The sequence below is a fragment of the Strix uralensis genome, chromosome 1 (genome assembly GCF_047716275.1).
Source record: "Strix uralensis isolate ZFMK-TIS-50842 chromosome 1, bStrUra1, whole genome shotgun sequence".
NCBI classification, from domain to species: domain Eukaryota; kingdom Metazoa; phylum Chordata; class Aves; order Strigiformes; family Strigidae; genus Strix; species Strix uralensis.
In genome coordinates, this window is record NC_133972.1 from 77,395,035 (window position 1) to 77,409,744 (window position 14,710).

Sequence of the window (14,710 nt, forward strand, 5' to 3'; positions counted from 1 at the left end):
TTCTGAGCTTCAGTTTTAGAAATGTTCAAATTTATATCCCAAATGTCCATGCTCACCCAGAAATTCAATGAATTCAGGGGAAACAACTGGTCTCTGAACAGCTGTTAGTTTGGTTTTGAGTGCTTCAGAGGATCTTATTAAAATAATAAATTTCCATAGGAACTGCTACTGCAGCACTTTTTTTTTTTTTTGTTCAAGAGGGAAGTTATGCAAGGCCCGCTGGATGATATCAGCACATCTGGACAGCTCGGAGACTGGGGAGTTTTGAGGAAACAGGAGACAAACAGAAAAGAAACTCAGGGTTTTCTGAGCTTGGGGCAGGTAGTGGGATCCTGGAGAGAGATCTACAAACTCCGCCAGCCCCAGGAGAGCCCTGCTTGGCTCTCTGCTGTCCAAACGGTCACTGAATTTGGCAGTCATCACAGACAGCAAATAGCTGCTGATTGCCGCAGCGGGAAGTGCAAGGCCAAGGAAATTTGTTTGTGATTCCAGCACTAAATGCTCACTCCATAGCTACAGTTTGTATTTACGCCCTCGGGGATCTGTGGAGCGAGGATTTTTTCCCCTTCTTGCTTAAGTAAGAAGTATTGCACAACAGGCAGGTGCTGGATGCCTTGGAGCAACTTCTGCTCAGTCCTGCTGATAGGAAAGCGGTGGGTTGCAGCGTGCAGGCGGAGCGGAGCCTGCTGCGGCTGTTGCACCTCACAGCTACCACTTTGCAATTTCATCCTTTCAGTGTCTCCAGATGCAAGCCAGGGCAGCAGCTACTTGCTTTTTAGTTTAGACCTTTGTAGCACATATAACTACAACATCCCCATCGGGTTCACAAGCCCCCAAGACTTGAGCGATGGTGCATGTGCTAGGCCCCGCTGGCCTTCTGGTAAAAGCAGATCTGCTTATTCAAGCAAAGGTTCCTGAAAGGGCTTCAGAGGGAAAAGAAACAAATTGCTTTGGTTTAAGCCTCTGCACACATCTTTGTGATATAAGTGTTTTTCAATAGAGCCACCTCTTAAAAACATAATTAGAGGTCAAATATTAAGGGACAATCCATGTCTTCAAATATAATTAAAAGCACTGATACAAAACCACTTCTGTCCAGAAAGTTCCTGGGCTTGGGTAAACTTTCAGGGGCTGGTCATTACTCTCAGCCATAGAGTTGCTTAAATCATGATTCATAATCCTCTGCAAGAATAAAATCAATGCTGGAGTACTTTGCTTATGTAACAACGTACATTAGTGAGCCTGGAGTGCCTCTTCAGTGAGATAATACCCAGCAGTTAAAATACGTAGAGAGCGCCTCCTGAATTCATTATGAATCGATTTTCATCCTTTTAATATTCTTGCTTCCAGAGAAATTCCTATATAACACACTGGCCTTTTTCTCTGCCAGTTGACCTCCTTCTTGGTCTTTGGGCTTCTTCCTTGGTGCTCTCACAGTACAAGCTGGTGGAGGGAATGACAGCAGGAACAGCCTGTTGATCAGCTCTGCATAAACTGAGTTGTATAAACTCAACATTAAGGTAGAAGAGGAAATGGCTAATATCCCTTGCAATGATGAAGATGAGAACTTGTTATCAGTACTAGCAGTGTGACAACAATCTGCCCCTTATTTCTCTGGTGGCTTCAGCTGGCCTGGCCTGAGCAGGCAGGAGCTGGCTTCTCCCCTGCCTGTGGACATGCCCGTTACACTTCCTCTGTGGTTTTCCAGACAGCTTTCTGGGTATAAAGTCATTTGACAGGATTTGGTAAAACAAATAATTTCACTCCCTACCTTGTGAAAGATAAGGAGTGAATGATGGTGAGTTGTGGTCTCTCTTTAAAGGGTTAACTGCATAACTTTGGCCTTGCCTGTGTGTGTGTTAGGTCTTCTCAGTCTGTACTATCTCTGGAAAACACTTTTAGCAGAGGCACAATTTTTTTTCTGCCAGTATAACTTATCTCAGGAAAATAAGCTGTACCTGTTGGCTGCAGCCCATGCTCTACAGCTATGTCTACTCCAGGTAATTTTTCTAGTGTAGCTGTATCATTCATCAGCCATATCTCCTTGCAAACTCTGTCCTTCACAGCTCCATCAGGAAAAATATACAAGGGTCTGATCTCCTGCTCTGCTTTTCATAGGCTGCTGTAACTGTACTCTGCCTCAGTCTGATTTCCTACTAACTAACCAGGGCTTAGGAAGCTTATTCTGCTCTTTTTTTTTTTTGACAAATTAAGTGTGTGCTGAAAATTAGTACCTGATGTACATACACGACTTGCGTGTGTACTATGGGACTAGGTCTTAGTTTGCTTATTTATAGATGATTATATACAAAAATAGACTAAAGCATTTGTATGCAATAAAATATGTTTTGGATGGGACTGATAAGCATCTTTTCATGTGTTACTTTAATAGCAGTAAATATCTAGGGAATGCAAAAACCAAGGGTTCCTGCGGAAAATGTTTCAACAACAGATGATGAATCCTGCTAAAACAGTTTTTATGCTTAAAGTAATAAGTAAAATTATTTTAGGCAAAGCTGCTATTATACTGGCAAAGCCGCTATCCTTCTCTGAGGCTGCCAGATGTTTTACTGTCACTTGAACTGCAATGTAGTGCGAAGACTATATCTGTTATTTTGATAAATAATGTGTTGTATTTTCTTCTGTTCTCCCACCTCCCTCTTTATGTCCAGCCATAATCCCCCCTCTCCTTGACCTGGGCTATCAGCCTGTAGCTTTACATTCAGACCATGGCTTCACAGAAACACCCCCCCACTCTGAGTGGTATTGCTGAGAGTCCTACAAAGGCTCTGCTTCTCCTTAGGAGGTGAACCACTGCAGAGGCATGCATCCATCAATGTGCTTTAATAGGCAGGGGTGTGAGATAAAGTTTCCAGCTGGAGGGGGAGGAATGCTGCTTTTCCCACTAGAAAATGCCTACCCACCCCAGGGGATAAGTTGTGTCTTAAGGCCCATTTCTGCTGACATTTCCTAACATACCAGCGCTCTCCCGGTATGCAAGCAGAGGAAGCATCTTGAGGCTTGGGGCTCTCCTACACTCACAGGCAACTCTTGGAAAAGCCCCAAAACCTTGGAAATTACACATGTGCGCCTCAAAACATGAGGTTTCATCCAACATCAGTTATTTGCACAGGAAACTATTTGCACTGCAGTTACCGGTATATGAAAGTTGTTACTCATGCAGACCTCTCCTTTCCTCAGTCAATTTAATGCAGCAGTAGTGATGACTATTTACGCAAGCAGTCTTCCTGGTACATGGGATTTTTTTCTAAATAAGATATAGAGGTGCATCATTTTGGGCCTCTGTTCTTTGGAAACTGCTTATGTACTCCATTCTTAATGAGCAGGTTAGGGAGTTTTTCCCCACCTGTATCTTAATATAAAGAAAGTGTTTAAGACAGCCTTTTCTTTTTCAGCAAACCATAAAACAGCATATTTGCAAATTCATGCCCACGTCAGATTATTTTTGTCATTACAATTGGTGTCCCCGTGGAATTTGCTAACACGTTGGTGGCTATTTTCATCCTTCACATGAAAATGAATCTACTGGGTATCACTCGGTTATTACGGAGTTTTTTGATGAAAGACTTAAATTGCATCTCAGAAATACGAATTACAGGGCCTAATGTCCCCCCCGAGATTTTAATTTAATACACAAAAGGAGCTGCTTACTCCCTACTGAGGTCATTACACGAAAATATTCTTTTTAGCGAACAGAGTAATTGGGACCACTGGAGCTTGTTTCCCCCACCCCTATCGAGAAAAAGGATGGGTCAATTTTGGCTGCCTCTTAAGGTATAAGTTTTGTGAGTGATCATGCCTAAGATGAATTTTGTTGTTTCTATAAAGGACAAAGAACTCGTGAGAGCCCCTGTTCATGCCACAGGCATTGCTCAGGGTAGTGGCCTCTCCTCTCGCCATTACAGCATGGCACTGGAGGAAACCACTGAGGTCTGGGTCCCCAAAAACCCAAACCACAGTGCCAGCCTCCCTTCCTTGTGCCACAAAACCCGTTTGGAAGGCAAAAAAACCCTCAGAAAATATAGTGGGTCAGTGAGAAAGATGGTGCTGTCCCAGGAGGTTGCCCATGTCATAGGTGCCTGCAGGGGTTCATGGCCAAGGTAGTTGGATGCAACTGGACAAAATCATGGAACCAATCCCACCCATCTGCTTTTCCCTGGTGACTGCTCTGCAGAAATCTGAACTTCAGGGCTGGGCAGTCTAAGGCAGATTCAGCAAAGTCCCCATATACTCACTTAACTCCAGGATAAACAAACATGTACTGAGGTCACCTCCAAGTTATGGCAGCGCGGGAGTCAGAGGGATGTCGGCAGGTCAGGCCACGGGGTCAGGGAAGATGATCCCACTGCAGTCCCCTCTACAGTCCCATTAACCTCAGCGACTCAGCTCCTATGCGTGGTTAAAATTTAAACACTTGCATAAGTGGTTTGCTGAACCGGTGCCAGAAAGATCAGTCTCTTGCAGGACTGAGCCCATTAATTCTCACTCTCTGAGAAGTAGGGGGGAAACAGACAAGCCAGAAAACTAAACAGCTTCGGACTGTTTGATCCAACGAGGAGGGCAAATTCCAAAGTCAAGGGACCCTCATGCATTTTGTAAGGAAAAAAAAAAAAAGTCAAAGTGGAGAGTTCAGGGTTTCTGTGCCGCAACCATGCTTGGGGCTGTGGTAACCATAACTTTGCATGGATGCAGGATAGTTTTGCACAGCAGAACGAGCCAAGACATTATTCATCATGCCGGTTTGTAGGCACAGATTATGTGTATCACTAGTGTGACCTTCAGCCTCTTATTTCTAACTTGAGAAAAACTTTCCAAATACTCATTTTTTTCTCAATCTCCTATTGAAGAACAGAGCACTCAGGGGAACGGGCAGCTAGGAGGCATGCTCCTTCCCTGGGTGCCGCTAAACTTCTTTAACAGAAACAGATGATAACAAGTATAGTAAAACAAGAATAAAAATATGCCTCAAACAAAAGCAATATACTTCCAAAACAAGGCTCTCAACCACACAGGTTTCTCCCAGCGGGGAGAGGCTGCGAGAACAAATAGATGACACTTGTTAGTCATGTCACTTAACTGCATGCCTGTAAAGCACTCAGATCTGATGGTGATGGTGATGACACTGTAAGACCCTATGCAGAACATAAACGCTGTGCTGCAATAAAGGCTTTCACAATGGCATAGATGGAACCATTATTTTTCCCCAGGGTTTTAGGCACTGAATTCTTTCAGGAGCCATTTAATTATTTTGTTTTATTTCTGCTCAATCTGTATAGGAAAGCTTAGTAAAAGGACTGTTCATTTTGACAAGGTTCCTCAGGGAAACCTCGAGACAAAATAGCAGTAATTTCTTCCCCATATAACTTGCCAAGAAAAATAGCAAAGGAAATAAAGGGGTAATAACAGAAAGGGGAAGATTATCTTTTAAAAGCGATTGCTTGATACCAATACACAGTGAATGTATTTAATGTCATAAACATAGGTTTACTTAGGGAAGACATGAAGAAATGTCAGGAGCAAAGAGACTCTTATAGCTAAAATGAAATTAAGACTGGCAAGTGTAAAAGGAGAGGGAAGGGAAGAGGGAAGAGAATCCCATTAGGGATGGTCTCACAGTCCCAGCGAAGGCTTAATAGTTGGATCCCAGCCGTATGTTTCTTGCAGACGTTGGGCTGCCAAAGCACTTGTTAATCTGGGGGGCCTGCCTGGCTTGCTTCCTTCTTAGAGGAGACAGCTGAGGCAGAGACCTGTATATATAAATACACATACGTCTCTGGTGTGACCTTGCTTACAGAGAGGAGACAGGTTATAAAGTCCTGCTTCCCTGAACATGCAAGGCCTTTATTTCCTTCACACTGAAATGTCCAGGCTTGCTGACCCCTGAGCTCTTGACCCAAGAGGTCCCACCTTTCTTTCCATCCTCTGGCCACACTCCTGGCTCTTACGACACCTTCCTTCTTCCAGGCACAAGGACACTGGCATTTCAGGCCTCTGAGGAGGTCTCCTCCTCACAGGCCTGTCCCCATGTCCCAGTTGATAGCTTTGTGTTACTGCCTGGGGGAAATCAACGGGGGCTCCTGCCAAGCCTGGGAGATGCTACCTTCCACTCATGAAGAGGAAGCCCATCCAGCAGTTACTAGTATCTTTCCTCACAATGTATCTCCCCTTAAGCCTCCAGCATCAAGGTATAATGTATGTTTTTAAACTGGTTATGAGACGGCAGTGCCCACCACTGCAAAACAGGGCTCAATGCTATTTTCTTGTCTATACTTGTTCTGATCCTTCCAGGCCTTGAAACTTCAAAGACTCACTCATATTGCTGAATTTTCATCTTAGTAGCAGTGAGTTGTCCCTTTGACTTGATATACACCTGATTTTATGGTTTGCGATTGACTTGGTGACCGTTCCCCAAGTGCCTCTCAGTGGCACTACTTGTAGTGTGTCAAGCACATAAATCATGGGAGGTTTCAGGCTTGGATAGAAGCTCTCCCCTAGAAAATGTGTTGAAAATACTCAGTTGCATCCAGCTCTCAGCTGAGGATACTGGTGACAGATTAAGTGCCCTGAGAGCAGTAATGACTTGGTGTCCAATGCGTAGGCTTTCAGGTGATAGGTCCTCCCCTCCCCGCCCCCCCCCCCCCCCACCAGGCAACCAGCCAGTGACTGGGATCTTAAAAGTAAACTCCAGTCCCATAAATTCATATGCTCATAAATTTTGCAGCCACAGGGAGCATTAGGACTGTCTACTCTGTCTTTTGTTTAATACAGGCCAAAGAGTCTCATTGAACAAATTCTGCATCAGGCTCAGAAGTTCTGATTGAGCCATGGAGAAAGTTATCCAAATATTGACATAAGACTGAAAGGAATGGGGAACATCCCATATTAAACTGTTCTCATATTGGCTATGTATCCTCATTTGCCTTCTATCTTTGTAGCAATGCACATGTCTCGCTTAAGCTTCCAGCTTTTACTCTTTGCTGCTTCTTTGTTCTTTGCCAGATTCAATAGCTGTGTGTCCCCACCCCCCCAAATCCCTCATTTGAGCTCTTCCTTGGTTTTTCAAACTCCCAACAGCTATACTTCTCTCTACTCTTCCTTGAGCAGGCTACTATTTTGTTGCTAAAAGCTTATTTATTTACTATTCCTACTATTTTGTTTAATTGTGAGAGGCCCTGGAGAGCTGAAAAAGAGCCTCTCAGAGGAGAGACAGCAGACATTTAGACTGTATGGGAATTTTTGTGATGGTTGGTCCTATAGATGAGCCTGGCACAACAGCTGTGCATGTAAATGCTTAGGTTGGACATTGATCTTCAGCTGAGGCTCTGGTGCTCGGCCCCACTTGCACAGGTTGCAGCTGTGCTCCTGCCTGACCATGGACCATTTTGATCCTGACTCCAACCCATGGGCTGATGTTTTGGGTTGAACTTGGACCTGTCTGGATGCTGTGGACTTGTCCAGTGACCTGGAATCTGGGCTGCCCCCCTGGGCCTGCCCTGCTGTCCGTGCCTGGGGCTGTGAGAGTGGACCTCTTGCCCATCCACAAAGCCCTAACCCCACCAGACCTGATGTCACCTTGCTGTCCCTTGCTGTTCCATGGCACAGTTGAAAGAGAAATCTGGAGAGCAGGAAGGATCTGGTTTTATGTAGAGCGTATGTGTGGAGCAACAGAGAGAAACTGTAAGTGCATTATGGGCACAGTGCTGAGACCCTACTACTGCTAAAAAAACCAAAAAAACAAAAAAAAAAACAAAAAAAGCAATTAACTTTCTAAATAGACACTCTGATCCCTATTTTTTCACTATGAAATAAATGTTTCTTTGTTTTGTTTATACTAATCCCAATCCTCCGTGCAGAATGGTACATGTGCTCTGTTATTCACTGTCTGAAGAGGCAACAAGAAATGAGGTTCAGCGCTGTTGGCCATGAGCAACGAGGATTTGAACACAAAGGCAGAGTTTTTCCCTGGCATCTTCTTGTATCTTTATGCAAAAATGTATTTTAGAGGGTGACAGGATACATAAACCTTGATTAAAAATGCCTTTTAGTCAACATTTACAGTCCAAAGAGGAAGACAAAGAAGGTGGCAATGAAACCGTTAATGCCAGGTTTCTCTTGGGTTGGTTATAGCTCATCCTGTTTTCCTGACATTCTAACAGATCTGTTCAAAAGAGTAGAGGCACCCCAAAAATCAGGGCCAGGGTTTTGCTATTACAGTTGCTGCCTTTGAAGAATTAAAATACAGAGCTGGAATTACCTAGAGCAAACGCTGATGCCAGAGTTACACTGTGCTGACTGGACTACAGCAGCTGTGTTTGGGCATTCCGGCCTGAGGTCATCCCTATTTGATATTCTCTGCATAGGATTGTTCTCTCTAATATTTTACAAGGCAGAACTCTTTGAGGAGGAGAAAGAGAAAGCAATTATGAGAGAGGCGTATACTATACAGAAAGGAACAGAAGAAAAGCCTGGGGCATGATTGCCTTTACAACAGGCAGCTGCAGAGTCCTATACATAAACAATAGCAGTTTGAAGCTCCTTGACTTGTGATGCAGCAGATGGGGCTAGCAAAGACTTCGAGGAAGACTCAGCAACCTGGTTGGTATCAAACAGCCCTGGGACTGATCTTTTACAATTGTTGTGACCATCCTCCTCAGGCTCATGCTGGGTCAAGTACACACAAATTTCTGCTGGACAGAAGAGATACAAGCAGGAGGAAAGAGAGAAACCAAGTGGAGCTTGCTTCCTCCCCTTGTACAAACACTGCATGAGAGGGCCCATTTCAGAGGATAGGAAAAGGGACAGTCATAGGAAATGGGACAAAGGAGGTAGGAAATAGCACTCTGTTAGCAGGAGCAGTGCTCCGTGAGTTCTGGCTGAGCGGACAAAAGGCAGCAGAGAGTCCTCAACTAACTCAAATCAAGCAACCACCTAGCTCCCAAAGCAGCTGCCGTCCTAGACCTGCCTGTCATCGATTTGCCCAAAACCTTCCCCCAGGCACAGACAATTTAGCTCTCCATGAACACAAACTGAACTGGATTGATAGATGCACTTCTAGAGCTCAAATCCCTAGAACAAGAATTAGAGATCTGACTTGACATTATTAACAAATAGATCTTAAATGAGAAACTGAGCATAAAGCAAGCAGCTAAAGTCAGGCTGAGTACAAGAAGGACTCTCGCTACATGTATCAAAAATTCTGTTCATCTGTGTGAGTTTCTGTCCCGCTCCTTCCTCTGAGAGGGTGCTGCACTAGTGAAAGGTTACTCCATTCAGAACTGGCTTCTTTCTTGCTCCCCTCTCTCCCTCCCATACTCTGCCTCTCTGCTTAGTAGCTTGTCACACAACCCACACAGTTCCTGGCCTCTAGACCCAGTTTACATCTGATTTCCAGTCTATCAATGTTTTCACACTGATGGGCATCTGCTCCAGGCTTCTTGCCTTTCCCAGGCCCCCAGCCCATCAACACTGGGGCAGTTCCTCACCACACTTCACACCTCCTTCAAGTAACTGTGAACTCTTCTTGGGGACCAGGTGACAAGCATGTCTTCCTTCCCCTCCTCTTTATTCTCCCCCTTCCCTTGCTTCTTTCCTGACATAACTAACTCCACATGGTGCTTCTCAAACTGGAAATGTGGTCTCTTCAGGGTGTGAGATTATCCCTAAAATGACTGGAGGCGGGGAAGGCTGTACAGACTCCTTTTGGCTTGCATAAACCAAAAGGACAGCCGTCTCCTTTTCCTCCCGCTGATTTTTAAAATAGAGCTATCAGTTTTCCATATAGTCATCCTGCCTGACTTAATGAGCCATTCTCTTCAAATACTTCACATTAACATGTTTATATATTTGTTTGCCTGGCTGGGTTCTCTAATAAGTGTGCCTTTGGTTCAGGTGCTCCCAGCAGACGGCTGCTTTGCCAGGCTGCAGGAAGCCCTCCATTCGTTGCAGCTGTGTCCCCAAATTATGCTCTGCGACTGATTGCTTTTGGGGCAATTGCTCAACTGTAATAAGCAGGAACTTAGATAAATTGGACGTTTTTCTACCGAACCCATTAACACCGTGCCTCGGAAAGGCTGAAATCGGTCTCATTCTTTGCAGTTTTGTTTCTGTGGTATTAGCTGAAGATCACAGCAGGAGGATTATTTAAGTGTAGAGGCTAGACTAAGATATCCCGCCAACCTAGGATGTGGCTAGGAAGGCTAATGTTAGAGATGCAGGGGGGACCAATAGGTTAGGGGAATAGTCCTAAAAGAAGGGGTGGACAGTAAGCTGATTTTATATGGTTTTCATTTTAAACAAGGGCTTCTGGCAAGCCAGCCCCATCCTTGCCAGAAAAGGGATGTTTGATCTGGCTTATTGACTCTTCGATGAAGCCTTTTTCCAATGTCAGGCTCATTTCTGTGACTGCTGCTAGAAGATCTACACCTGCAGGGCTTTTCTTCTCTCTTTTGCCCCTGTGCTGGGTGAACCTGATTTTTGACTGAGGTAGCAGCCGCAAGTATGCAGGCAAGCGAAAGTAAGGCTATCTACTGTACCCACGTTGTTGAAAGCTTCCTGTGAAATTGGATTAGCACTTAAATGTTGTGTGACAAAGCTTTGTGTTCCAGGTTTTGTAAATGCTCTCAAGGAAAAAAAAAAATCACTTGTCATACTCTCTGTATCGTTTGGGGACAATTATAGTATTGCCAGATTAATTACAGTGTTTCTACAATGCTCTCCTCTGATTCTACTATTAAAACACAGCAGAAATCAGAGTCTGTTTTGACCTTTATTCAGAGCCTCCTGTTAAAGTGACTTTCACAACAGAACCCAATTTGTCACATTTTATTTGTACTTTAATTTTATTATTAACAGATTAATGAAGCTGGTAATGGGTTTCCCAATGCTCCCTTTGGAAATGTGAACTGTGTCCCTTCCTTACATCAATCTGCTGTCAGCAGATGAAGTGCCTTTGCAAAATGCTATTAACTGTTACCAGAAGCAATTAGTCAAAATAGCAAGTCAGCTTCAAAAGGAGAGACTCCAGATTCCCTCAGTGCGTTAGGAAAAGCGCATTAGTAGGATTTAGTCTTGCCAGCAGACACAAGCTTTAGGCCCTGCAGTAGGTGTCTGGGTTAATGACACATAGAAATGCAAATGTATCAGACTTTAATTTGCTTGAAGGAGCAATGCCAGGTTAAAAAAAAAAATATATCACTTTCCGGTGTCATTAACAGCAATCCCCATTGTGCCAGAAATACCCATGCTCTGTTGTAAGATACTCTCCATGCTCTAGCCTTAAATATACGTGAGTGAAATCCTGGCCCTCCTGAAGGCCGTAGGAGACTGCTTGTGCTAACACTGAGGCCAGGCTTTGTCTTAATTTTTCTGGACCAAACACTTACTTTAAAAGCATTCTCCCTCACCCTCCAAAGTACCAAAGTCCAGTCCCTTCTCAGACGGCTTCCTTTTTTATGCTGGTGCCAGAAACTCACAAAATAATTCCTAGAGGGACAACGCACAAACCTAGCTTTAGCTCGATTTGCCCCCCTCCCCCTGTTTGGCACGGTCATTATGCAGACAGCTTTATTGTCTGGTCAGTACTCCAGCATGGGACTGACAAAACTGCATTATCATACACACACAAAACACAAAATGTGCTCAGTGAATGGTCCCTAATAGAATGAAGTAGGAGTTTGCACTCCTTCGAGGCACTAGCTAGCATCTGGTTAAAAAGCCAGCAGTCTTCAGCTCCCTCACCACTGCCCTGGGTGAACTGACAGGGAGGAATCCTGAGGAGGCAAAGCATCAGGTATAATGTTGGACATGCCCAGTGAAGTTTCAAGCGTATGCTCTGGCATGCCTACCTGGCACCTACAGACCACGTTCCAGATTGGACAGACCAACAATTGCCCCCTCCTCTTTCTCTCAAATGTTGGAAAATGATGTTATCGGTCATCATTTCCAGTGCATTGCTAATTACATGTGTATTGCATACATGGGTCCAATTAAAGGGGGGAAGGGTCATGAAAACAACAGAAATACCACGGATTATGAAATCAAAAAGATTATCCGTTTGTCCCGAGGACTGGACAACGAGGTTTCTCTCTCTGTGCAGAAGGCAAATAATTTTCATGTTATTTGGCCCTCGTTCCTTCAAACCCAGTTCCACCTCCCTTGGACAGCTGTGATGGCCCTGACGGCTGCCCCAGCTGGGGAAGCTGCAGCAAGGGGCAAACTTTGGGCTCAGTTCACATGCTTCTCACAACTGTGCTGCATGTTGATACTGCCACATCAGGGCTTTTTTTGAGGCAGAGAACAACTCATCATCAGACCTTGCTGATATTTTTCCTCAAAGAAAACATAATCAGCTGAACTCCACACTGGGACTTGGACAAACTATAGTCTGTCTTAAAAAAACACCCTTAATTCTGCCAAAACCTCATTGATTAAGAATATGCAGATCTAATGATTTTGCTGAGTATTTGCAGAGTGTATTCCTGCAGGGTGTTCCTTCTTCCATTGCCTTCAAGTGAGTGTTCACAGTGCGTAGGGTTAAAAGTGTTTCTTTTCCCTTCCAAGTGCAGAAGGCTAACAGAAGATTTAGAAGACTAGGACTAAAAGCCTGATGCAGTCCACTCTAAGGTGTAAGAGCAGCACATTTTATCTTCCTTTTATATGAGCTTAATGACAGAAAAAGGATAGTCCTTTGGTCCTTTGTGAAAAAACACAATATATTGTTCAAACACTCCCATAAAAATGGTCTCTCTGACTATCCAAACACATTGTCCATTGTCTTAGATCAAACACAACTCTTGTTCTTAAGGATTAAAAGGCATCCTTAAAAGGAGAGTTTAAAATTCTATTTTAAAAAAAAGTTCAGAATCTTAAAAGACTAGTTATTTGTGCAATCCTGAAGATCAAACACTGCTGAAATAAAGACTTTAACTGCTCTGTCCGATAAAACCTGTGTTCAAAGATTGCAAGGGGAGAAGAGACTATTAAGATAATCTAGTTTGACCTTATGACCTTAGGCTTTGGCATTTCACTGGTACAGAACTTTTTCAGTTCTTCATATAGCTAAATGGAAAATTGAATAAAACCATCAAGAACACAACAGACTGCACAGACTTGAAAAAACAGACCACTTGTTTTTATGTTCCTTTAATTTGTGTGTTTGTAGGCAAGGCTCAATACTTAAATGGACAGTACCAAGTCCTCCACTGATGCTGTTAGTGCAGCTCTTGCTGAAGCTTATGGATGTTATTTCCATCAGATGGGGATCTAGCCTGAAAAGTTTCCAACTGCAGGGGAGAAGTAAGTAAGTACAAAAGTGCAAATACTTAGAAAAGGTGATTTGTAGAAGACTCTGGGTAAACTAAATTTCCAAAGTCTCTTTCATTTTTTCTTCTTTTTGTCTTTCTACTGTTTCTTGTATAACAAGTGTTTAGAATTGTGTTCACCATGTCAATTTTCAGCAGGACAGGAGGGAGAAGCTGGGATGCATTTCTTCGTGTGTCTTTTCTAATCTGTTTGAGCTGTCTGATGTCTTCATATCTAATACATTCTGAATCTTTGATCTGAGTTGGAGGATGTCGCAAGGAGGAATGATGATTCACAGGAAAACAGGATATCCACAGGGGAGCCAGTTACCCAGTCCAGCGGAATTAATCAGCATTAGGTGTGTGAGCTCTTGCTCTGAAACACTGTAAATAATAAAAGAGTCACAGATGATTATAGGTATGGGAATAAACAAAGAAAGAAACACACTTTAAATCTCTAAGTGTCAAAAATGGTTTCTGAACCACCCACTTGATTTGTGGTGGAGCAAAACTGTCTGGTGTCCAGATGAAAACATGACTTCTGTTTTGCAGAGAGGCACTGTTTCAACATTTGCTTCTGTTCTGGCTCCTCGACTGTTTTTGCAAGCCAGGGACACACCTAACACTGGGTAACAGGGCTGAAATACAAGACGCTGCCTTCCTGTGCCTGAAGAACCTAACAGCCTGGTTATAGTGCGGTACTCTTGCCGGCTTGCTCTGTCTTGCAGCCCAGTTTCTCTCTCTCCTGTATTGTGGCCTCATTTTGCCAGCGAGTGCCTGCAACTGGCCTAGGCTCGAGCACAGGAGCTTGGAGCAGCCTCCTGGGAAGGAGGCGTAACTAATGAAGGTGCCCACTTACAGGGGAGCTGAGGGGCATCACCTCCCTTGCTACGTAGTCCCTGGCTGATGAGGAGGGAGCTGGTGCAGCACTAGTGCACTTCAAGTCTTCCATGAGGGGATGGTGACTGCATCCTTCCTTGCACTCCTCGAGATGAGTGGCAGAGGGTGCCACTGCTGCAGTATTGGTGCCCGAGCATATAAGAGGTGGGTATCATAATTTCCTTTTTCTCACACACATTTTCAGAACTAAGCCCTTGTAATTACATTGTATAAAAATACGATCTCTCTGCACACAGTGTGCCTGAGGCATGGAGTGCCTCACAGGAACAAACTACCTTGTTGCTAGATCCTGTGGAGGAGAGCTGGGTGCCAGAAAGGCAGCAGAGCAGGCTAGGGAGTTTTTGAGTCTTAGCAGGAACAGAGCTGTAGCAATTTTCTGTTGAACAGGGAATTTTGGCTTTAAGTCAAAATTCCTTCTGGTTTGTCAAAAATTTCTGTCAAAAGGTGCCTTTTAATCCTTTGTTTTGCTTTAATCCTTCCTTGGTCATAAG

General features: G+C 44.0%; 1 protein-coding gene and 1 long non-coding RNA gene across 2 annotated transcripts in view; one reads left to right on the forward strand and one right to left on the reverse strand.

The window, feature by feature from the left end:
* The window catches only part of LOC141944763 (uncharacterized), a 36,075-nt gene that overhangs the window by 15,425 nt on the left and 5,940 nt on the right, over positions 1-14,710 (forward strand). Inside the window, exon 2 of the long non-coding RNA XR_012629321.1 lies at positions 13,181-14,363. This is a non-coding gene — a long non-coding RNA (uncharacterized LOC141944763). The remainder of the gene's footprint in view (positions 1-13,180; positions 14,364-14,710) is intronic.
* Positions 13,574-14,710, reverse strand: part of HIVEP1 (HIVEP zinc finger 1) — a 129,511-nt gene continuing 128,374 nt past the window's right edge. Inside the window, exon 10 of the transcript XR_012629320.1 lies at positions 13,574-13,703. The gene's annotated coding sequence lies outside the window, so the exon portion shown is untranslated. The remainder of the gene's footprint in view (positions 13,704-14,710) is intronic.